At 41.3% G+C, this 24841-nt stretch overlaps 1 protein-coding gene across 15 annotated transcripts in view; it reads left to right on the forward strand.

Moving 5' to 3' along the window:
* Window positions 1–24841, forward strand: part of MAP4 (microtubule associated protein 4) — a 276034-nt gene that overhangs the window by 14326 nt on the left and 236867 nt on the right. Inside the window, exon 2 of one of the 15 annotated variants that reach the window (XM_050942392.1) lies at window positions 1056–1198. The exons of 13 other annotated variants lie outside the window; for them this stretch is intronic. The gene's annotated coding sequence lies outside the window, so the exon portion shown is untranslated. Of the gene's footprint in view, window positions 1–1055; window positions 1199–22850; window positions 22884–24841 lie in introns of those variants that run through there. One more of the 15 variants, XM_050942395.1, reaches the window with a different exon arrangement.

A 24841-nucleotide genomic window follows, 5' to 3' on the forward strand; every position in this document is an offset into this window, starting at 1 on the left:
CAAGTGATAGTTTTGTTGACCAGGTGATTTGGTTTTGGTGACACCTGGTTGAGGCATCAGTTTGCCTTTTGTCTCCAAGGAACTGGTTTGTGCCTGCTTTTGCAGACTTGAAGTATGTTGCAGTCATATCATACAGTAAAATCTTATAACTTTATATACAACATTGCCTTACATTTTACCAGGACAATAACGATCAGCAAATTGAGTTTTCAAATGATACCTCACAAGACATTGTACAAAATCCATCAGAGTCTTATAAAAAGAGTGAGCATAGGGATACGGACTGTCACGTGAACATTGTACTGCAGTCCATGCAGGGCTCTTCACAAGTTCAACAAAGACTGGTTTAAATCATCTGTTTGCTCCTTCTGCTACCATGACCCATTCCTGTGCTGCAGGATCTGCTCTCCCACCTTCCTCCTGCTGCTTCTCTTCTGCCACTCCCTTTGCTGTTTCTGCATCTGCCTCATCCAATATGTTTTGATGTCTCATCTGCCCTATTATACTGTTTCCTCCGCTGTCCCCATTCCTTGACTTCCAAATGCCACTGATCAGTCTTTTATAAACATTTAAAACCACCCCACAAAACTCAATTACTATGAGTGAGGAAAACATGGTTCCTGCTCCAAAGATCTTAATTTGTAAATAAGACTTGAACAATAAAGTTTAGCACCAGATAAAAGTATGACTTCAAAGCACTGCAGATCTTTAAAATTCTGTGGCTGACTTACTGTTGAAACACTGAGATTTTCTTTATATATAGGATTTGCAAGCATAAGGTGTGGATGGAAGAAAGCCCAAAAAGGGCAATGTGAAGCTACAAAAAGTAAAATGACTGCATTACTCCTTCAGGATAATGTATCTGTCAAGTTTGAAACTCTAAAGGTTCTGGTAACCAATAAATCTGTGGGTCTTATCTCTATGGCTGGCTGTCACTTTTTTGTTCGGGGAGGTGGAATATTTGACCAGCTAGTTTATTTTAATTTTAAAGAATTGTTCAACAGGTAATGCCAGGACAAAGTCTCTGCTCCTCTCATGCTTTTTTTTTTCTTCAGAGGTCTACTTCTCACAGGAAGCCTTGTGCTTATAGTAGTCTGAAAAGCCATGCACTTCAGACAAAAGTAGAGGCTTCCCCTACCATGTTGTCACAGCAGAGATTTTGAAGCACCTGGGACACTAGCATTCCAAAAGCAAAACTGTAAGCTTCTCTCATAGTTATATTCCAGTAGCCACTGTCAACTAAGCACTGGAAAGCCAGTTGGTAGCAACTACAGGACAAGTGTCACATTCATTTTGTGGAGAGACTTATATTTCATTCTTAATTATGGTCCATTGCACTGGAGTATAAATTTAGGATTGCATACTACCCTTAGGCTATATCAGTTGTTCTCAAACTTTTGTACTGGTGACCCCTTTCAAATACCAAGCCTCTGAGAGCGACCCCCCCCTTATAAATCAAAAACACCTTTTTATATATTTAATACCATTATAAATGCTGGATGCAAAGCAAGGTTTGTGGTGGAGGCTGACAGCTTGCAATCTCCCCTGTAATAACCTCGCGACCCCCTGAGGAGTCCCGACCCCCAATTTGAGAACCCCTGGGCTATATCTACACTGCGCACTTTACAATGGCGTGGCTGTGCCTCTGCTGCCGCTTGTTATAAGGTAAACAATGTAGCTGCTTGACAAAATAAAACCACCCCCAACGAGGGGTGGTAATTTTGTTGACAGGAGTGCGGCTCATGCTGACGAAGCGCTATCCACACTGGTGCTTTTCATTGTTAAAATTTTGTTGTTCAGGGGTGGGTTTTTTTTTCCCCACACCCCTGAGTGACAAGTTTTGGTGAAGAAAGTCCAGTGTAGACAAAGCCTTAATCTACAACTGATCTACTCATGTCACTGTGGTGTTTGAACAAAATTTTAGGGTGAAATATGGATTTTATTTTGTCTAATTATTAATTTTAAGGTACTGAACAAATGATGTTGCCTGACTTTCACATTCAGTGTCAATCAGAGCGAAAATAATATCCTGCTGGTGCACCAGCACTATTTTTGTCCTTAGTTTCTCTTTTTTCCCGCTTCTCCCCTTTTTATATTGTTCATATCTCTCCTCCTTTCTTCCCTGTGCTTCCAATCTTGTCTCCATTTTTCTCTAAAATGGTGAGCTGTGAAATAGTTATGATGTTTTAGTATCATATTTGGGCTTTAGCTTTAACAACCTAGTGAAGTTAATGGGGAATGGAGGAATTCATATCTCATCAGTCATCATTTCAGGCTATGTGCAGACTCCGGAAGATAATGTTGCATTGTTAACTTTGAAAATCTGAACCAAGTGTAATTATTGCAACAGTGAGGGCAAAATATCATCTCATTTTAAATGAAGGGTTAGATCCTGTAGCATCTGAATGTGCTATGCAAGTCCAAGTCTCTCACATACATCAGTGTGGATGTTTGAGAATCCTGAACTAAAGCATAAATTCAGCTCTAGTTTATTCCTAACTGTAATTAGCATACTGTAGTATAAAATTTGACTTTACTGTCTTAGCTATTTGTAGGTGAAATATGAGCACTGCTCCAAGATCTGGATTTTAAAGTCTGGAGTTGCTTACCTGAATTTATAGCTGCCCTCCCTCTGCCCCCCAAAATGTTCCTGCTGTGGGACCATTAGTTAAGACCATCTCTTTGTCTTCCAGGGTTCTTCAATCATTTTCTTTGTCGGTTTTCTGTGATTAAAGAAGCTGCATTTGGAGAGTTGGAGGAATACAGTTTGTAGCTGTTGAGGGAAATGTTCTTGCTGTAGCTGATTTGCTCTCCCATCTATCTTAATGAAAGCAGTGCTCACCATCTTGTGCTCCTCTGTGCTGAGTGGATGCCCACTGATTATCTTCCTGTAACACCATTTCACAGATGGCATGGTTTACTTAGATCAGATTAGTTCTGTTTATACTGCAGCCCACAGACAAGATACTCTCATGTGGAACTGGGAGACACTTATTATGTAAATAGTACTTGGCTTTAATACAACTTGAGTTTTGTGAGAACTTTTAACTACTTTCCCTCCCCTGTGTCCCAAAGGCTCTTTCAATTGAGAAACTATTTAGCTGTTTAATTTTGATGGATTTTATACTCTGCCTTTTGTTGTCCCTGAAGTCTGAGACCTATTTGCTATTGCTAATATATAATTTGTGTATAATTTGCCTTATTTTTGTAGCCAAATATGCTGACTGCAACCGTTCTAATTTCCAGAATCAGACTTTAATGGCAAATTTCATTCTATCTAATCTCATTCTGAGGTACTGATGTAATCAAATTAAATGGTTGAGGATGGACTGAATATAAAATGTATAAGGCTGGACCTGGCTGAATTTTGCTGCTGGGGAAAATGCACATGGGAGTAAAAGCCCATGTATACATTTGTACACTGTAGAAATTGATGTGTAGGAATTGATGATCAATGTGTGCACATGCATGCTATCCAACATTTTCAATTCTTTGGTCTGTTCATTAAATTAGATTCAATGTTAGACCTCATCAACCTAACATTTAAGTTTAGTGTCTAATTTTTTTTTTTACAAAACCTGAGATTGGCATAAGTGTGTCCATAAAAACTTTTGAAATTCCACTGAAAACAATTCTTGATGGAATTTACACACTCTGCAAAGTTTGGATCCCTAATATTGCATCCTTGTGCTAGTGAGTGAGAATATAGATGCTAAAATTTGAAAGAGAGAAAGCAGAAACCCTACAAGCAATGGAAGAAGGGATGGATCAACAAGATGAGCTACCTCTTGGAGGTCAGAAGGTTTAAGAAAAAAAATGAGAACTGTTAAAAGCCAAGCATAGTTGGACCTTGCAAAGGAAGTTAAAACCAATAGTAAAAGGTTCTTTAGCCATATATTTAAAAAAAAGAAGCAGGATCACTAAGCACTGAGAAAGGGGCGTGGAGATTAAAGATAATCTAGGTAAGGCCCAATACCTAAATAAATACTTTGCCTTAGATTTTAATAACAGTAATGAGGAGCTTGGAAACAGTGACAGGGTGGCTAATGGGAACAAGGATGTGGCAGCAGAAATTACTGTATCTGAGGTGGAAGTCAAACTCAGACAGTTTAATGGGACCAAATCGTGGGTCCCAGATAGTCTCCATCCAAAATATTAAAGGAACTATCAAATGAAATCACAAGCTAAATAGCAAGAATTTTTAATGACTCTCTATAACTCACAGGTCATACCTCATGAATGGAGAATTGCAAATATAGTACCTATATTTAAGAAAGCCCGGGGGGTGGAAGAGGGAGGAGTTATCCAGGAAACTACAGACCCATTAATTGGACCTCAGTTGTATGCAAAGTCTTGGAACAAAATTTTGAAAGAGTAGTTAAGGACGTAGAGGTAAATGGTAATTGGGATAAAATACAGCATGGTTTTACAAAAGTAGATTGGTTTTCCACAATCTGATCTTTCTTTGAGAAGATAACCAATTTTCTAGACAAAGGAAATGTAGTAGATTTGAACTGCCTGAATTTCAGTAAAGCTTTTGATACAGTTCCATATGGGATGTTGTTAAGTTGGAGAAGATGGGGGTTAATACCCATCTTTTAATTCTTGTAAGGAACTGGTTAACGAGGAGACTGCAGTGAGTCATGCTGAAAGGTGAACTGTCAGACTGGAGGTGGTTACTAGTGGAATTCCTCGAGGATCAGTTTTGGGACCAATTTTACTTGTTTTCATTCATGACTTTAGCACAAAGTGGGAGTTTGCTAATAAAATTTGCAGATGACACAAAGTTGGGAGGTCTTGGTCAATATGGAGAAGGACAGGAATATCACACAAAGACTGAACAATCTTAAAAACTGGAGTAATATAAATGGGATGAAATTTAATTATGCAAAGTGCGGCGTAATGCATTTAGGGATTAACAACAAGAATTTTTGCTATAAGTTGCGGATGTATCAGTTGGAAGTGACAGAAGAGTGGAGAGACCTGGGTGTATTGGTTGACCACAGGATGGCTATGAACTGCCAATGTGATACAGCCGTGAAAAAGGCTAATGTGGTCCTAGGATGCATCAGGTGAGGTATTTCCAGTAGAGATAGGGAAGTATTGTTACAGTTATATAAGGCACTGGTGAAACTTCATCTGAATACTGTGTGTAATTATGGTCTCCCATGTTTAAGAAAGATGAATTCGAAGGGGAAGAGGTGGAGAGACAGGTTACTAGGTTGATCAGAGGAATGGAAAACCTACCTTACCAGACAAGATTTAAGGAGCTTGGCTTGTTTAGCCTAACAAAACAAAGGTCAAAGGGAGATATGATTATCCCTCTGATGTATTTATGGAGCGTGTTGGAGAAAAACAGAGTTCTCACTCTCAGGTTGGGTACAGCAAGTCAGATGCTTTATTATCTCTAGCAATTGCGTGGAGGGAGAGAGCTAAACAGGGCTCTCTCTCTAGGTAAACAATTACAGGAAGCATTTATACCTTTTGTTACATACAGTAATGGTGGCAGCTGCATTTTGTTTATACATATGTTGTCCTGGTATCTTGGAAATAGTGACCATAATACAATAGCATTCAACATCCCTTTGGGGGGAAGAACACCTCAACAGCCCAACACTGTGGCATTTAATTTCAAAAGAGGGAACTATACAAAAATGAGGGGGTTAGGTAAACAAAAGTGAAAAGGTACAGTGACTAAAGTGAAATCCCTGCAAGTTGCATGGGCCCTTTTTAAAGAAACCATAATAGAGGCCCAACTTCAATGTTTACCCGAAATTAAGAAGCACAGTAAAAGAACTAAAAAAGAACCACTGTGGCTTAACAACCATGTAAAAGAAGCAGTGAGAGATAAAAAAACTTCCTTTAAAAAGCGGAAGTCAAATCCTAGTGAGGCAAATAGAAAGGAGCACAAACACTGCCAGCTTAAGTGCGAGAGTGTAATAAGAAAAGCCAAAGAGGAGTTTGAAGAACGGCTAGCCAAAAACTCCAAAGGTAATAACAAAATGTTTAAGTACATCAGAAGCAGGGATCCTGCTAAACAACCAGTGAGGCCCCTTGACGATCGAAATACAAAAGGAGTGCTTAAAGACGATAAAGTCATTGCGGAGAAACTAAATGGATTCTTTGCTTCAGTCTTCACGGATGAAGATGTTAGGGAGGTTCCCAACCTTGAGCCGGCTTTTATAGGTGACAAATCTGAGGAACTGTCACAGATTGAAGTGTCACTAGAGGAGGTTTTGGAATTAATTGATAAACTCAACATTAACAAGTCACCGGGACCAGATGACATTCACCCAAGAGTTCTGAAAGAACTCAAATATGAAGTTGAAGAACTATTAACTAATGTTTATAACCTATCCTTTAAATCAGTTTCGGTACCCAATGACTGGAAGTTAGCTAATGTAACACCAATATTTAAAAAGGGCTCTAGAGGTGATCCCGGCAATTACAGACCGGTAAGTCTAACCTCAGTACCGGGCAAATTAGTTGAAACAATAGTTAAGAATAAAATTGTCAGACACATAGAAAAACATAAACTGTTGAACAATAGTCAACATGGTTTCTGTAAAGAGAAATTGTGTCTTACTAACCTATTAGAGTCCTTTGAAGGGGTCAACAAACATGTGGACAAGGGGATTCAGCGGACATAGTGTACTTAGATTTCCAGAAAGCCTTTGACAAGGTCCCTCGCCAAAGGCTCTTACGTAAATTAAGCTGTCATGGGATAAAAGGGAAGGATTGAGAACTGGTTAAAAGACAGGGAACAAAGGGTAGGAGTTAATGGTAAATTCTCAGAATGGAGAGGAGTAACTAGTGGTGTTCCCCAAGGGTCAGTCGTAGGACCAGTCCTATTCAATTTATACAAAATGATCTGGAGAAAGGGGTAAACAGTGAGGTGGCAAAGTTTGCAGATGATACTAAACTACTCAAGATAGTTAAGATCAAAGCAGATTGTGAAGAACTTCAAAAAGATCTCACAAAACCAAGTGATTGGGCAACAAAATGGCAAATGAAATTTAATGTGTATAAATGTAAAGTAATGCACATTGGAAAAAATAACCCCAACTATACATACAATATGATGGGGGCTCATTTAGCTACAACGAGTCAGGAAAAAGATCTTGGCATCATCGTGGATAGTTCTCTGAAGATGTCCACGCAGTGCGCAGAGGCGGTCAAAAAAGCAAACAGGCTGTTAGGAATCATTAAAAAGGGGATAGAGAATAAGACTGAGAATATCTTTTTGCCCTTATATAAATCCATGGTACACCCACATCTCGAGTATTGTGTACAGATGTGGTCTCCTCACCTCAAAAAAGATATTCTAGCACTAGAAAAGGTTCAGAAAAGGGCAACTAAAATGATTAGGGTTTTGGAGAGGGTCCCATACGAGGAAAGATTAAAGAGGCTAGGCCTCTTCAGCTTGGAAAAGAGGAGACTAAGGGGGGATATGATAGAGGTATATAAAATCATGAGTGATGTGGAGAAAGTGGATAAGGAAAAGTTATTTACTTATTCCCATAATACAAGAACTAGAGGTCACGAAATGAAATTAATAGATAGCAGGTTTAAAACAAATCAAAGGAAGTTCTTCACGCAGCGCACAGTCAACTTGTGGAACTCCTTACCTCAGGAGGTTGTGAAGGCTGGGACTATAACAGGGTTAAGGGAACTGGATAAATTCATGGTGACGAAGTCCATAAATGGCTATTAGCCAGGAAGGGTAAAGAATGGTGTCCCTAGCCTCTGTTCATCAGAGGATGGAGATGGATGGCAGGAGAGAGATCACTTGATCATTGCCTGTTAGGTTCACTCCCTCTGGGGCACTTGGCATTGGCCACTGTTGGTAGACAGATACTGGGCTAGATGGACCTTTGGTCTGACCAGGTATGGCCGTTCTTATGTTCTTATGTTATTTTTCTCACTAATTTAGACGATAGGTAAGTATGGAATGTAGACTAACTCAAGGTCGCAACAACTTCTCTCACAGTTCTTTGCCACTCGCCTCACACAATCCTCACTTCTACAAATCTCATGTTATTAGGGTTACAGCTAGCCTGACTCTTGTTCACATAAGGAGACTGCGTGGATTTGAAATCCCCTTCAAATTCCTGTCAGTTCTTTCTCTACTTCCACAACAGTAAACACTTAAATTAAAGGCCAGTGTTGGCACAACAACAAATGGATATAAACTGGCCATCAACAAATTGAGGATTGAAATTAAATGAAGGTTTCTAACTATTAGAGGAGTGAAATTCTGGAATAGCCTTCCAAGGGGAGCAGACTGCTCCAAGCAGTGGAGACAAAAGAACATAACTGGCTTCAAAATTGATCTTAATAAGCTTATGGAGGGGATAGATGGAGAGGGCTCTAAGTTACTATAGATAATTCCTTCCCAGGTGTCTGGCTGGTAGATCTTGCCCATATGCTTTGGGTCACTATACTTGGGGTCAGGAAATAATTTTCCCCTAGGTTAAATTGGCAGAGACCCTGGGGGCTTTTTGCTGTTCTCTGTAGCATGGGTCACTTGCTGATTGAACTAGAGTAGATGGTGGATTCACTGTAACTTGAAATCTTTCAATTAAGATTTGAGGACTTCACTAACTCATCTAGAAGTTATGGTCCTCTTACAGGAGTGGTGGGTGAGGTTCCGTGGCTTGTGATGTGCAAAGGGTTAGACTAGACTTTGGCACATGACCCATCAGGGAAATCTGCTGGTGGGTCAGGAAGTGGCATGGGCCGAGGGATATGCTGGTTGCCATGTCCTGCAGCCCCCATTGATCTGGAACAGCAAACTGTGGCCAGTGGGAGCTGTGATTGGCCAAACCTTTGGACGCTGCAGGTAAACAAACTGTCCCGGACCACCACCGGATTTCCCTGACAGGCTGCGTGCCAAAGGTTGCTGATCCCTGGACTAGATGATCATAATGGTCTCTTCTGGTCTTAGTCTGCGGGTCTATAAGTAAAATAAACAATTGTGAAAATGATCAACTGTTCATTATCCAAGTTGAATTGAAATGCAGTAGAGCAAGCTATTTGGAAAATGGAAATAAAAATTACAAAAATATTTTTTTTTCTATTTCGTGTTGAAATTTCCCTTGGGCAGATTTTTTGACCATTTCAGAAGAAGTTTGTCAATTTATCTTGACTTCATGAACTGAACTAATTAACTGTGCTTCCCCTAAACAAAAGTCTTATTCCTGATTAGCTGATATCAATTTTTAAAAGATTAAGGAAAGGTGACACAACCAAAAATACATACACAGTATAATTTTAAATTCTCCTGGCCTACAAAGTATAAAATAAGAATTCTCTCTGATCATAAAATCTCTTCTCAAATCCATAAACATGCTACATATTATCATCATGGTTATGCATCCTTTTCTTCTCCATCTTTCCCCAAACCAGTATATTTAATCTGTACATACAGACTAAAATTCAGTATAGTTTTATAAAACTAGAAATAACCTAAGTAAGGACAGGGCAAAACATCTTAATTTTCAATTTAAAGAAGATTCTAATCAAACAATCGCTTTAGGATAGAGTGCAAGTCTGTGGAAGGATTTTAGATAACTATAATATGAGAAGTCTTCCCAGGTGCAAATGAATTACTTGACTCCTTTGCATAATTTACAAAGGGAAGCCATATATCCAGCTATCCTCCCAAACCTGGTAGGGATTTGATGTCAATTTTTCCTCAAGTTCCAAATCCTTAAGAGTAACCAGGAAAGAGTTGCCCTTGCTTTTTTAAATTAGTAAATTTAACTTCTTGTCCCTATCTAGCATCTAGAATTTGTCTGGAAAAGAAGAGCACATAACTGAATTTGGGATTAACACTAATAGCAGCAGAATAGAGGAGGTGAAGGGAGGAGTAAAAGTCAGTGTTGGGTATCAGCTGGTGCTCTGTGTAACTGACTAAATATGAAACAGGGAGACTGGAGTTGTCTTACTGGCTTGTAAACAGAAGCAGGGACTTGTGCAGGGTAGTGTACTTGAAGAAAGCCTCTGTACACTGATTTTTCAAGTACATAAGGATCAATGGTAAACTGTTAGCGGTTGCTTTTGTGCTGCGGTCTAGTTATGTCTTAGAATATCTTGCGGGTTATTCCATGTGTCACTTAAATGCACAATATGGCTTGTTTTCAATAGTCTTTTCAGCCTTGATGCAAGTGGCATGACCTATTGTAACAGAAATCCTTTCATTCACAGAAGGCAAATAGCCAGTATACAAGTAGCACTAATTTTTAGTGTCTGAGCTTTTTTTCTGATATTGTCAAGGAAATGAGTCAAAGGACTACCTTTGTGTGGCTGACAAAATGATGAGATGGGTTTGAGTTACACAAACGGTATGCCTTCACTGCAGTGTTAACCTGGGCTCTTATATGAGTGTTGCTTTTAGCGCCCCTCCCATCTGCACAAAAAAACCTCTGACCCCAGTTTAGTAGCAGTTTCAGTCTGAGCTAGCGGGCCCGTTTGGGGCTGTAGGATAAAGCATGAGTGAGGCTTTTATTCAGGCTGGTAGTTTTCCAACTTTGTAGTGAGGATGCAGACTAAAACACTCAAGTGCTGTAGTTGTGCAGTGCCTTCCCACAGTTCTTCCAATGTGCCCAGGAGAGAATCATTCTCCCACAATTCACTGGGAGGGAATTAAAGTAGCTCCATTTACTGCAGTACAGAGAACCATGGATGTGCCCCCAGAAGTCCAAGAAAAAACAGTTGTTATCAGCACCAGTCAGGACACAGTAACTCTGGTATGGTTTTGCAGTGGCTTCCTAGGACTAGTCTAAGCTGGGTGGTCAGACTCAGGGGCTGATCACCTAAGTTAACTGGACAGTGAAGACATACTCAAAGTTTAAAAACCCAGAATTTCAAACAACTAAGTACATTTAAGCTGGAATCTGATTACATGCAGAGACTATAAACTTTGCTCCATTATTAATATTTTACTTTTAAAAAATAGTAAAAATGTTTCTCAAACATTTGAAAGCTGAGCCCCCCATTTCAAGAAAATGAAACCAATCATGCAGCTCTTTAGCCCTGCTTTATGTTGCTAGAGGCTTACTCATCTTAAGTTACAACAGTGTGCCCTTGTTGCCAAGAAGGCTAATGGCATTTTGGGCTGTATAAGTAGGGGCATTGCCAGCAGATTGAGGGACGTGATCATTTCCCTCTATTCGACTTTGATGAGGCCTCATCTGGAGTATTGTGTCCAATTTTGGGCACCACACTACAAGAAGGATGTGGAAAAATTGGAAAGAGTCCAGCGGAGGGCAACAAAAATGATTAGGGGGCTGGGGCACATGACTTTTGAGGAAAGGCCGAGGGAACTGGGATTGTTTAGTCTGCAGAAGAGAAAAATGAGGGTTTTTTTTGACAGCTGCTTTCAACTACCTGAAAAGGTGTTCCAAAGAGGGTGAATCTAGACTGTTCTCAGTGGTAGCAGCTGACAGAACAAGGAGTAATGATCTCAAGTTGCAGTGGGGGAGGTTCAAGTTGGATATTAGGGAAAACTTTTTCACTAGGAGGGTGGTGAAGCACTGGAATGGGTTACCTAGGGAAGTGGTGGAATCTCCTTCCTTAGAGGTTTTTAAGGTCAGGCTTAATAAAGCCGGGGCTGGGATGATTTAGTTGGGGATTGGTCCTGCTTTGACCCGGGGGTTGTACTAAATGACCTCCTGAGGTCCCTTCCAACCCTGCTATTCTATGATTCTACCCAACTTCTGGACCCCATCCCCAGGAAGTGTGCCCCACACTTTAGGAAATGCTAATTTAATTCATGACTTGTTAGACTGAAGACCTTGGCTATGAAGTGTTCTCTCCTTGTTCCTTCTAATGCAAATCCTTTGAACAGGTTTATGCTGGTGTACTTTTCAAGAGTTTTAATGACAGGTAGTCCCTCAAGGGTAAGAAGCTTGTTAAAGTAGAGCTTGGTAGCTCATTGTGCCATAGAGATGGTCATCAGTTGGACCAGGTAGAAGGCTGCCAGATCAAAGTAGAAGCGTAAAAGCAAAAGCTACCGTAGTGTTAAGCTCTAGATTTATTAAGTGCATCAATCTGTTTAAAACAGAATTGGGGGGAGGAGGGGCGGGGAGGGGAAATTACAGGCAGTATTCATGTGTGTGTGGGGAAATGTGCCTTAACTGCATTTTTTAAAGTGACTTAGGCACTTAAAACCTAAGTCTCATTGACAGTCAGTGGGACTTAAGTGCTTCTGAAAATTTTACCCTGGATAATTAAAGTTCTTTTCATTCTTACATTTCTGTGATTCTTTGGTTGGCTCAATCTAGTTCTTAACACAGATAATCATCAGTAAAACGCCACTTGAACTGTGATTTGTGTTTTGAATGCATGCAGAATCTGAGTCCACCACCTTTCTGCTTAGTGGAACTTGAATTAAGATCTACTCTTGTCTGTCTTTTGTAAAATCATATCTTCATGCAACTTACATGCTTCACTAGATGGAGCTAAGAATTATGGTATTCATCAGAGTAGCCAAGTGTCTACTCCCAGAGTAGCCAAGGGGGGGAGGGATGGCTCAGTGGTTTGAGCATTGGCCTGCTAAACCCAGGGTTGTAAATTCAATCCTTGAGGGGGCTAGTTGGGGATTGGTCCTGCTTTGAGCAGAGGGTTGGACTAGATGATCTCCTGAGGTCCCTTCCAGCCCTAATAATCTATGATCTATGATTCTAAGTGTCCATCCTAATCATCCTTTGTTTATTGTTTCTTTCATTTCTGCTCACTTCCCCTTTGCTGTCTCACCTCCTCCGTCTCTTCTCCCTGCTTCATCTTAACCAATTTCTCCTCTCTTGTACTCCTATCCTCTGACTTAAATCTTTCACCCACAGCATGGGAAGCCCTTCTTGCAGTATAGGTATCTTATTCATTGCCTCTTGCACTCTTGTCCCTCCTCTGCATGAGGTCAGGATCAGGAGGTTTAGGAGATACTGCTCTTACTACTGCAAACTGAAGCAATATTGTGGAGCCTAGGAGTTTGTGTCTGGTCAAAAAACATGGTGCTGGAATAAGAAGTCCATCCATTTGACATGATTTTCAGTAGCTGCTTGTAGTGTTTAGTGGAGTTATGAGAGGCAGAAATGTGGAGATTGAGTACTTTTTGGGTGGTAAAGCTAATTTTTCCGAGAATTCTTTTTAGTGCTTAGTGTGTAAAATAGAGCTTGCTTTCTGAGGTATAGCAGCTCATAACAAAAAGCTTTTTTGATAAAGTTGACTGTTTGGAATGATCTCATCCCAGTGACCAATCAGAGTAATGTGCAATGCTCCAACTATTTGCTGAAACAAAAGTATGTTTAGCTGGCTGACCATTGAGTAGTCTATTTGATTAATTGAATGTTTCAGAGTTGAGATATATATGTAGATTGAAATGCCAGCATTGTAAGGCAGGAGGTAAAGAGTACAGAAAGTATCTGCTCACTGCAGTTGGACCTTTTGGAAACAAGTAGGGTAATAATAGTTTTTCTATGAATTTAAGGCTTGCGTGATACCTTTCTAATGGTTTTGTTAAAATGTCACTGACTGTATGTGGATTGTAGAAGGAAGTAGAATAAACAGAATAGAACTCCCTAACATCATAGGTTAACTTACCTCCATTAGTGGAGACAATTTCCCATGTTATTCAAACTGGGCTATTAAATTTAGCTAAAAAGTATGGAATGACAAGTAACTTAGCCTCTCAGCCTCAGTTTCCCTATATGTAGCATAGAGACAGCATCTATCTCATAAGGATGTTGTATTGTGAGGCGTCTTTTATACAGGGAGGTCAGACTAGATGATCCCTTCGGGCCTTAACATTTATGAAAATTAATGTTTATAAATGCTCTAATATCCTTGTATAAAACATGATTACAGTAACTACCACACCATGCTGCCAGACAACTCTCCAATACCAAATTCTACAGGCCACTTCCCTCAGATCCCACTGAGGAATACACTAAGAAACTGCACCATCTACTCAGGACACTCCCTACACTAACACTGGAACAAATCAACATACTCTTAGAGCCCCGACCAGGGTTATTCTGTCTACTACCCAAGATCCACAAACCCGGAAATCCTGGACGCTCCATCATCTCGGGCATTGGCACTCTCACTGAAGGAATGTCTAGATATGTGGACTCTTTATTCAGACCGTATGCCACCAGCACTCCCAGCTATCTCCGTGACGTCATTGATTTCCTGAGGAAACTACAATGCATTGGTGACCTTCCAGAAAACACCATCCTAGCCACCCTGGATGTGGAGGCTCTCTACACAAACATCCCACACACAGATGGAATACAAGCTGTCAGGAACTGTATCCCTGATGATGCCACAGCACAACTGGTTGCTGAGCTCTGTGCCTTTATCCTCACACACAACTATTTCAAATTTGATGACAATATATATCTTCAGATCAGTGGCACCGCTCTGGGCACCCGCATGGCCCCACAATATGCCAATATTTTTATGGCCGACCTGGAACAACACTTCCTCAGCTCTCGTCCACTCACGCCCCTTCTCTACCTATGCTACATTGATGACATCTTCTTCTTCTGGACCCATGGGAAGGAGACTCTGGAAAAATTCCATCACGATGTCAACAGCTTCCACCCCACCATCAAATTCAGCCTGGACCAATCTACATGGGAGGTGCACTTCCGAGACACCACGGTGCAAATAAGTGATGGTCACATTAACACCACCCTATACCGAAAACCTGCCGACCGCTATGCCTACCTTCATGCCTCCAGCTTCTATCCCGGGCACATCACACGTTCCATTGTCTACAGCCAAGCACTGAGGTACAACCGCATCTGCTCTAACCCTCAGACAGAGACCAACACATACAAAATCTCCACCAAGCATTCTCAAAACTACAATATCCGCATGAGGAAATAAGGAAACAGATCAACAGAGCCAGATGTGTACCCAGAAGCCTCCTACTGCAAGACAAACCCAAGAAAGAAACCAACAGGACTCCACTGTCCATCACATATAGTCCCCAGGTAGAACCCCTCCAATGCATCCTCAGGGATCTACAACCCATCCTGGACAATGATCTCACACTTTCACAGGTCTTGGGTGGCAGGCCAGTCCTTGCCCACAGACAACCTGCCAACCTGAAGTATATTCTCACCGATAACTGCACACCACACCATAATAACTCTAGCTCAGGAACCAATCAATGCAACAAACCTCGATGCCAACTCTGCCCAGATATCTACACCAGCGACACCATCACAGGACCTAACCAGATCAGCCACACCATCACCGGTTCATTCACCTGCATGTACACCAATGTAATATACGCCATCATATGCCAGCAATGCCCCTCTGCTATGTACATCGGCCAAACTGGACAGTCTCTACGGAAAAGGATAAATGGACACAAATCAGATATTAGGAATGGCAATATATAAAAACCTGTAGGAGAACACCTCAACCTCCCTGACCACACAATAGCAGATCTTAAGGTGGCCATCCTGCAGCAAAAAAAACTTCAGGACCAGACTTCAAAGAGAAGCTGCTGAGCTTCAGTTCATCTGCAAATTTGACACCATCAGCTCAGGATTAAACAAAGACCGTGAATAGCTTGCCAACTACAAAACCAGTTTCTTCTCCCTTGGTTTTCACACCTCAACTGCTAGAACAGGGCCTCATCCTCCCTGATTGAACTAACCTTGTTATCTCTAGCTTGCTACTTGCTTGCATATATATAGCTGCCCCTGGAAATTTCCACTATATGCATCCGACAAAGTGGGTATTCACCCACAAAAGCTCATGCTCCAAAACTTCTGTTAGTCTATAAGGTGCCAGAGATTCTTGGCTGATTTTACAGATCCAGACTAACACGGCTACCCCTCTGATACTTGATACCACACCATGATCATCTTCAATGTACAGTGAGTTCAACATGCAGGAAAAGAGCTAACAAAATGTTAAATATCAATATTTGCACTTCTGTGAGTTTTCAGTCAGGACTTCCATGCTGTTGAAATAAAACCTTTGATAAATGACTTTCCCACTGCTTGTTGGACAGTAACAGCTGCAACTACTCCTGATTGAAATTCTATTGCCTAGTCTCCTAGTAGATGTTCCTAATAGAAGGAATTTTGTTCAGTGGTACAGTTTACAACTTAACTAGGGTTTCATGGGTGGCAATTAAATACTGTGTGCTTTCCACCCAGGTTTCCTTAAAATGTGAAGGTGAATTGAAATGCTTTTTAAAAATAAGCGCACAACTTTTGAAGTGTCTCTGTGGTTGGAAAAATTACCCAATTAAAAGTAACTCCCTCTTGTCCTTGTGTGTGGTGATAGAGGCATTTGTCTGCTTTACTGGCCAAAAAATAAAAATAAGTTTTTACTCAGTTGTAGCTATGAAATGTTATTGGTAATGATGCACAACTCAGAAAGAAACCAGCTTGACTTCCTGACCCCAAGATCAATTTGTGATTATTGAAATGGTCAACTTGTAAATTTGGCAAATATGACATGAAATAATTGAGACAATAAATATGGGACACTGATGCCCTTTTAATTTCTTCAGAGCCTGACACATGGTCTGGCTGTGCATCACAGACAATATATATAAGTAGCTTTAAAGTTAGATGCTTTAAAAAGAAACTAAAAAGGTTGAATCTGGGGAGGAAGGGATGACCAAAACACTATTTCTTAGAGCATCAAATGATTGCATATAGTGCTATTTTTAACTTGCAAACTGCTGATGACCTATCTTCACAGTGAGAGAGCATATTCTATTACTAGGAGAATCTCCCTGATAAGCACAGAGCAAGTATTTGGGAGAACAATTGTATTGAAATTGGGGAGAGTACTGACTGCAGCTCACACTCAAGGACATGTATGGCAGGCATCCTGTCTTCTCCTACTGGAGCATGCCTACCTGTGGACCAAATGGAAGCCATTGATAAACTGAAGTTGCCATCTTTTATCCAGCAAAATTAAGCAGGTTATTCTTGGAAGGATTATCTTTCAGGACACTGGTTCATCAGAGAAATTAGGGAAAATCTGTCTTCTCCAGCAACAAGATTGGGCTCTGTTAGATAGCTATTTGCAAAGATGCAACAAAATAACTACAGCTAAAATCTGTTATTTTCAAAGCTATTCTGACAAAATGGATATAATTGCTGACAAATGGAAAATAAAGGTTGTTTCTGTTTTGCTATTTGCCATAGTGTGACTGGGTGAGCGTGTGGGGGACAGAGGCCTTCTAACCTGGTATCTCATTCTAAATTCATTGTGTAGGGAGTGTTACTGCTCAGTCTATTGTTACAAATATAATATAATTAACTGTATCATGGTGTAAAGAGTCTGCTTGCATCCAGCTGTCTTGGTCCAATTTACTATGTGGTGCCTGTTAGTAATGTGGCCCAGTCATCATCTGATGGGTTATAACATTCCAAGTTGAAATGAACCAATCTGTTTTTAAAGCCAATCGTGCAATGAGAAATTCTTGCTCTTTTCCCTCTATACTTCAGTCTTTTAACATCCTACTGTAACTAGCTTTTTTTAATGGCAGCTCTTGCTGCAAGCCTATGTTCTTATTTTTCTAGAATTGTTTCTATCAGACCATTCTTTAAATCAGGGGTGGGGAACCTTTTTTCTATGAGGGGGCTTTTTTCTATGAGGGGGCAGTGGGGTGAGCTAGTGCTCGGGGCTCCAGCTGCATATGGGGGGCACAGAGGCTTAGATGGGGCTGGGGATGAAGAGTTTGGGGTGCACGAGGGGCTCTGGGCTGGGGCCAAGGAGTTTGGAGTACAGGAGCAGGACAGGGGGTGGGGGTGGAGGGTCTGGAAGGGAGTTGGGATGTGGGAGGGGGTTCCGACCTGAGGCAGTGGGTTCGGGGTGCAGGTTCCAGCCAGGCGGCACTTACCTGAGGCGGCTCCCAGTTGCTGGTGCAGCGGGGCTAAGTCAGGCTCCCTGCCTGTCCTAGCTCTGCGCTGCTCCCGGAAGCGGCCGCCATGTCCGGGCCCTAGGTGGAGGGGCCAGGTGGCTCTGTGCAGTGCCTGCGCCTGCAGGCACTGTCCCTGCAGTTACCGTTGGCTGCGGTTCCTGGCAAATAGGAGTTGCGAAGCTGGTGCTGGGGGCAAGGGGAGCTTGCAGAGCTTCCCTGATCGCCATTCCACCTAGGGGCTGCAGAAACATTGCGGCCACTTCCGGGAGCTGCTGGAGGTGAGGACCTGAGGCTTGGGGCTTCTGGCCTGTAGCGCAGAAACTTGCTGTGGGTCAGATTAAATTAAGCAGTGGCCCAGATCCGGTCCATGGGCTGGAGGTTCCCCACCCTGCCTTAAGTCAGTAATGCTGTCTCTAGAAGTGGCCAAATCTTGATTCTTCAGAGATGATAAAGGCTTCCATAATGACCTTGGTCACCTGTGGCGCTAAACAAATGAGATGCGGTTTGAGCAGGAACACCTGAGTTCTAATTGCCCAGTACCCTGGCAATGAAATATTTAACCTCTGCCTCAGTTCCTTAATCTCTTGAAGTAGGGGGAAATACTTATTTGCCTCCTTCGGGGATTGTCTGGATTGTTGTTAAAGCACATGTAAGGCTAGGAATGTGGAGAGAGAGACAGGAATTGCTTATCAGCAGCAACCTGCAAGTGTCAATCTTTACAGCACCTCAGAGTGCTAGACATTTTAGTTTCTGAATAGATATGGTCCCTGCCTCAGACAGTTAACGCTCTGGTTTTTAGATGAGACTCTACTAGTGATAGTAATGAACAATAGGGAGGAAATGGAGCGAGGAAAGAGTAAAACACCAGCAAGAGCATACAACTAGGCATGTGCTGATCATGACTCAAATTCTATTTTTTTTTTTTAAATATCCACAAGGGAGTCAATAGGGAGAACAGCCTGTCCCCTATGTTATAAGAATGGCCATACTGGATCAGACCAAAGGTTCATCTAACCCAGTATCCTGTCTGCCGACAGTGGCCAATGCCAGGTGCCCCAGAGGGAGTGAACCCAACAGGGAATCATCAAGTGATCCATTCCCTGTTGCCCATTCCCAGCTTCTGGCAAACAGAGGCTACAGGCACCATCCCTGCCCTTCCTGGCTAATAGCCATTGATGGATCTGTCCTCCATGAATTTATCTAGTTCTTTTTTGAACCCTGTTATAGTCTTGGCTTTCACAACGTCCTCTGGCAAGGAGTTCCACAGGCTGACTGTGCATTATGTAAAAAAAATACTTCCTTTTGTTTGTTTTAAACCTGCTGCCTATTTCATTTGGTGACCCCTAGTTCTTGTGTTATGAGAAAGACTAACTAAAACTTCCTTATTTACTTACTCCACACCAGTCATGATTTTATAGACCTCTCTCATATTCCCCCTTAGTTGTCTCTTTTCCAAGCTGAAAAGTCCCAGTCTTATTAAACTCCCTCATACAGAAGGACTCATACACAGGTCTCTTTGTCGCATCATACAGAAGCCATTCCATACCCTAATCATTTTTGTTGCCCTTTTCTGAACTTTTTCCAATTCTACTATCTCTTTTTTGTTGTGGGGCGACCACATCTGCATGCAGTATTCAATATGTGAGCGTATCATGGATTTATATAGAGGCAATATGATATTTTCTGTTATATTATCTGTTCCTTTCCTAATGATTCCCAACATTCTGTTCACTTTTTTGACTGCTGCTGAACATTGAGTGGATGTTTCCAGAGAACTATCCACAATGATTCTAAGCTCTCTTTCTTGAGTGGTAAGAGCTAATTTAGACCGCATCATTTTATATGTATAATTGGGATTATGTTTTCCAATGTGCATTACTTTGCATTTATCAACATTGAATTTCATCTGCCATTTTGTTGCCTAGTCTCCCAGTTTTGAGAGATCCTTTTGTAGCTCTTTGCGGTCTGCCTGGGATTCAACTATCTTGGGTAGTTTTGTTTCGTGCAAATTTAGCCATGTCACTGTTTACCCCTTTTTCCAGATAATTTATGAATATATTATCTAGGATTAGTCCCAGTACAGACCCCTGGGGGACACCACTATTACCTTTCTCCATTCTGAAAACTGACCATTTATTCCTACCCTTTGTTTCCTATTTTGTAACCAGTTAGCAATCCATGAGAGAACCTTCCCTCTTATCCCATGACTGCTTACTTTGCTTAAGTGAGGAAGAAGCTACATACAAGGAGTAAGTTCATAAGGATCATAAGCTAGCTGAATTCATGTTCCATGGTCATTTATCATTAGTGACGCTCACACGAGAGAGCACCTTCCACGTGGGCTGTCACATCTTGTAATTTATGTTACCATTGCTTTTGACATAGTCCAAATAAAAACAGTGCTCAAAGACAAGGAATTTGCTCCTGTTAAACTGCTGTTCTTGATAGAAGATAAGATATTGCTTTCCCTCTTTCATTTATCTTGGGAAGTAACTTGCATGAGGCGCTTGGGCCCCCTTTGTGGACTTTCATTGACCTGTGACAAGCGAGAAGCATTATGTGTTTCTAAAAGATTTTTATCTGGCTTTTTGGGTAGTGATATTATCTTACACTAGCACTTTAAGAGCTGAACAGTGACTCTGTCTAATTACTGTAATAGAGAAACAAGCACTGGAAACTGCAGCCCATGAAACTCAAGTGTGCAAGGGTAATGCAGAGCCATCCTCCATTAGTTCAGGCTCCTCTTTGAGGGAGGATAGAATTTCATGAAAAGCTGCAACTATGGTCTTATCTGCAGATTCCAAAGGAAGGAAGCAGGTGCCCAGAGTAATCCCTAGTATCTGTGTAGCATTGATTCATTTTCACTGCACTTTGCAGTCACAACATTAAAACACATATCCAGATAGAAATGCTGAGTTATGCTTTCAGCATATCAGACTAAACATAAAAGCAGGTATTGGTTTTCCAGGAAGCTGCAGACTTACTTCATGGATAGTGTAATTTTAAAGAGATCATTGAATCCAGTCTGATAAGCACACAATTTCTGATTAATAGAAAGTATTGGTGCTTTCCAAGGAAACTTCATTTGGTTAGTTTAGGGCTCATTGTGGGCCTTTGGATCAATGCAGTCAGTTCTTCTTTCTTCTCCTGATTCCTGCTACCAGCCTTCATTCTTAAGGGGAAACAGAAATCCTTGTTGCTGATCTTGTTGAGCCTGAGGGTTGGGGATCTCTGCTGTCCCTTTTGGAGAGGGAAAAGGAGTCCTATGCTGTTGCCCCGGTCTCTCCGGGACGTGTCCACAGCCATTCCAAGTGGGGATAAAGCAACAGCATGAGTGTAGAGCCACAGTGGAGGCTCTGTATTGTGGTGAATGTAGGGCTTTCCACTTCCATAGCCTAACCCTGCTGCTCTTTTTCTACAGATAGTTCTGGTTTGTAATACCCCTTATTTAGAACTTGTGTACACTACAGAAATAACTAAGGGGCCTGTTACAATCTACTGTCCCTAAAAGGATAAAGTCTTGTAGTGTAAACTAAACTTACCTGTTTCAGAGTGGTAGCCATGTTAGTCTGTCTGAAATGGGCCACTCTCACTACCACTTCAAAAGTTATTTTTCCTCCCTTGGTATCCTGCTGTCAATTGAATTGTCTCATTTGACTGACCTCACGCTTGGTAAGGCAAATCACATCTTTTCATGTATTTATGCCTGCTCCTGTATTTTCCACTCCATATATATGATGAAGTGGGTTGTAGCCCACGAAAGCTTATACCCAAATAAATTTGTTAGTCCCTAAGGTGCCACAAGGACTCCTTGTTGTTTAAACTTACCTGTGTTCCCTTCTAGAGTGATAGCCTTGGCTAAGATGGCTGCATGTTGCAGGGACATGGCGAAAATCCAATTCAGTCCCGCTTATATTGCAAGATGAAACAGGGTTCACTTAGACAAGTCATGGGGGCATCCATGTTGTAACTGGATCTCTTAACAGTTTAATGCAGGTCTATCTTCAGTGTCTGGTTGAATAAAGAATGTATTGCTTTGTGGGATAATTTTAAGGGCTGCCTAATATTCAGGTTATTCAGTCTGTCAAAATGACTTGCACAAATGGTGACACTTGCCTATCAGGGAACATAAATGGACATCAGAATCGAGTCTGAATTAGTGATTTTGTGGATAGAAGTAAAAATGCAGGTAAAATCTGTCAGTTGGCGCCTTTAACCTCTAGGTTGCTGGCTTGAATCTAAACCAGGTTTGTGATGCTTGGGTGCTGCTATCTGCTGGATGGCATCTGATGACTGTCCTCACTCTGAGGGATGGTTCCTTCAGGTTTGGGTTGATGCACTTTTCCACGTCGGTGTAAGGAAGCACGCTTTAATACTACTGGTGCTTTGCCAGTTCAGTGTTTAACTAGGACCTTTCACAAGAACTAAATATACTCAGAGAGAGACCCTGGTGTTCAGTTTCCTTTTTATTCTGAAACTCTTGGCATATAGTCTTGGTAGCCTGATTTCAGAAGAGCTGGCACCTGCAACTCCTGCTGATGTCAGCAGTAAATTTGAAAATTGGGCTGTAGATATGCAACCCTTCCCTGCTGTCATCCCCCTCATTTGTACTAACAGGACCTAATCCTCCTTGTCTTTAGGCAGCCTGCACTTGTGGGAATGATATTAGAAGAGGATTATGACCTCTGCAAGAGACTTGCATATACATGAATAGATATTAACTAGCAATTCAGGCACTAGAAATTATGAAAGTTGGCAAGCATCAGCTTTGAAAACATAAGTAGATTTTGTTTAAATCTCATGAATTTTCATGCTGACTTAGAAATATAGTGAAATGAATCTCTAGCAGTTCAGAGTTCTTTTTACTCAGTAGTTTTGCTTTAAAACTCACCATGGCAACATGTCACTGCAAAGGCAGTCTTCTCCAAGTTCCAACTGAACTGGAAATCCTGACCTCTTTCTTCAACATACCAGTGTAAGTAGATCAGAATATCGCATGCTTTGTTAAAACTAATCTGGTTTAATTTTGTAATGGAGCTGCTGAATGAAAGTTCTGTGTATGTTATAACTTGGTGTTTGCAGCAAAAGTGAATATCATATTTTCTGACACCAGGGAAGGGCAAAAGTACTTCAGAATGAGTTCATAATCCTTTCTGTGTAAATCCTTTTTTAAAAACATTTTGTTTTAAAGAGGTTCATCTCTAGGAGAGTAGGGTCGATATGCACCTTCCTCAAATCCTTTTTTGTTGAGGGTAATTTGCAAAGTTCCATTAGGATTCTGTATAGCCACACAGTTTGTAACTTGGAAACAGAAAGTAGCATTAAACACTATGTTATGATAGCATCTGGAGGAGGCCCACCATGTCAGGGACCCATTGTGCTAGGTGCTGTACAGACATATAGAAAACTATATTCCCTGCCTCGAAGCACTTACAATCTAAAATAGAAGACGTAACAGGTACCTGAGACAAACAAGAAAGTCCAGGTGTGAGAGACAGGTTAACAAATAGGATGTGTGCATTTCTTAGCCAATCAAGAGCAGCATGTTCCATTTGCCAACTGTCTAGCCATTATCAGGTTGCAGTTTACTGTGTATTAGAGAGGTGAGCTTCGGGGTGTAGGTATGAGACTTAAAGCCACTTCTATATCCTCCTACTTGGATTTTTACTAGAAGATTTTCTCACTTGCAAGGGGCAACATAGGAGACAATGAATATGCTTGTAGGAGAAGAGAATCTGGCAGCTGAGGCTGGCCTTACTAGTGGCGTGAAGAAGGAGCTGACCTTGCAATAAGATTAAGTGTCGGACAGAGTGGAGCTAAACTAAGTTTCCTTTGAAAGTAAGGATGAAATGTTTGTCTTCGTGGTGGGAGAAGGGGAGCCAGTAGATGGAGTGATACAGGAATGACACAATTCTAAGTCAGGAAGATTAATTTAGCATAATGTTGAATGCATTTCAGGGGATGAGGTTGGACTCATAGAAGTTGGAGAGGTGATTATATTAGTTAAGGCATGAGATGATCAGGGCTTGCACAATAGATTAGTCCATTTGGGCAGAGGAAAGGTTGGATTTGGAGATTCTGTGCTGGAAGAAGAGTATATGTGAGAGTTGAGAGGGCCAAGTTGAAGAGAGGAAGCAAAGATTAAGGGCTTCAGTAGCAGTGATGATAGCAATGTTCTTCATTGTGAAGCAGAGGAAAGTTTCAGAAGCTCCGATTTGGCTATTAAGTTTTAGTTGATGGGTGGCCCTGAGGATACGTTAGAAAGGCATGCTGAGATTTTAGCTTGGGTGAAGGGGAGAGATCTGCAATAGACATAGATTAAGGACATAAGAACGGCCATACTTGGTCAGACCAATGGTCTATCTGACCCAGTATCCTGTCTCTGACAGCGGTCAATGGTAGGTGCTTCATAGGGAATGAACAGAACAGGCAGTTTTTGAGTGATCCATCCCCTGTTGTCCACTCCCAGCTTCTGGCAAACAGGCTAGGGACACTCAGAGCATGGGATTGCATCCCTGAGTATCTTGGCTAATAGCCAGTGATGGACCTATCCTCCAGGAATTTATCCAATTATTTTTTGAACCTTGTCATAGTTTGGCCTTCACAACATCCCCTAGCAATGAGTTCCACAGGTTGACTGTGATATGTGAAGAAGTATTTCCTTTTGTTTGTTTTGCTGCCAGTTAATTTCAGATGGTGACCGTATTCACTTTCTCCACACCAGCCAAGATTTTATAGCCCTCTATCATATCCCCTCTTAGTTATCTCTTTTCCAAGCTGAAAATTTCCAGTCTTTTTAATCTCTCCTCATACAGAAGCCATTCTATATCCCTAATAATTTTTGTTGCCCTTCTTTGTATCTTTTCCAATTTTAATATATCTAGAGTCCTACTTGAATCGGGGGATGATTGTCAAATAATTGCTTCTGAGTTG

This window comes from Gopherus flavomarginatus, chromosome 2 (assembly GCF_025201925.1).
Source record: "Gopherus flavomarginatus isolate rGopFla2 chromosome 2, rGopFla2.mat.asm, whole genome shotgun sequence".
In the NCBI taxonomy this organism is placed as follows: domain Eukaryota; kingdom Metazoa; phylum Chordata; order Testudines; family Testudinidae; genus Gopherus; species Gopherus flavomarginatus.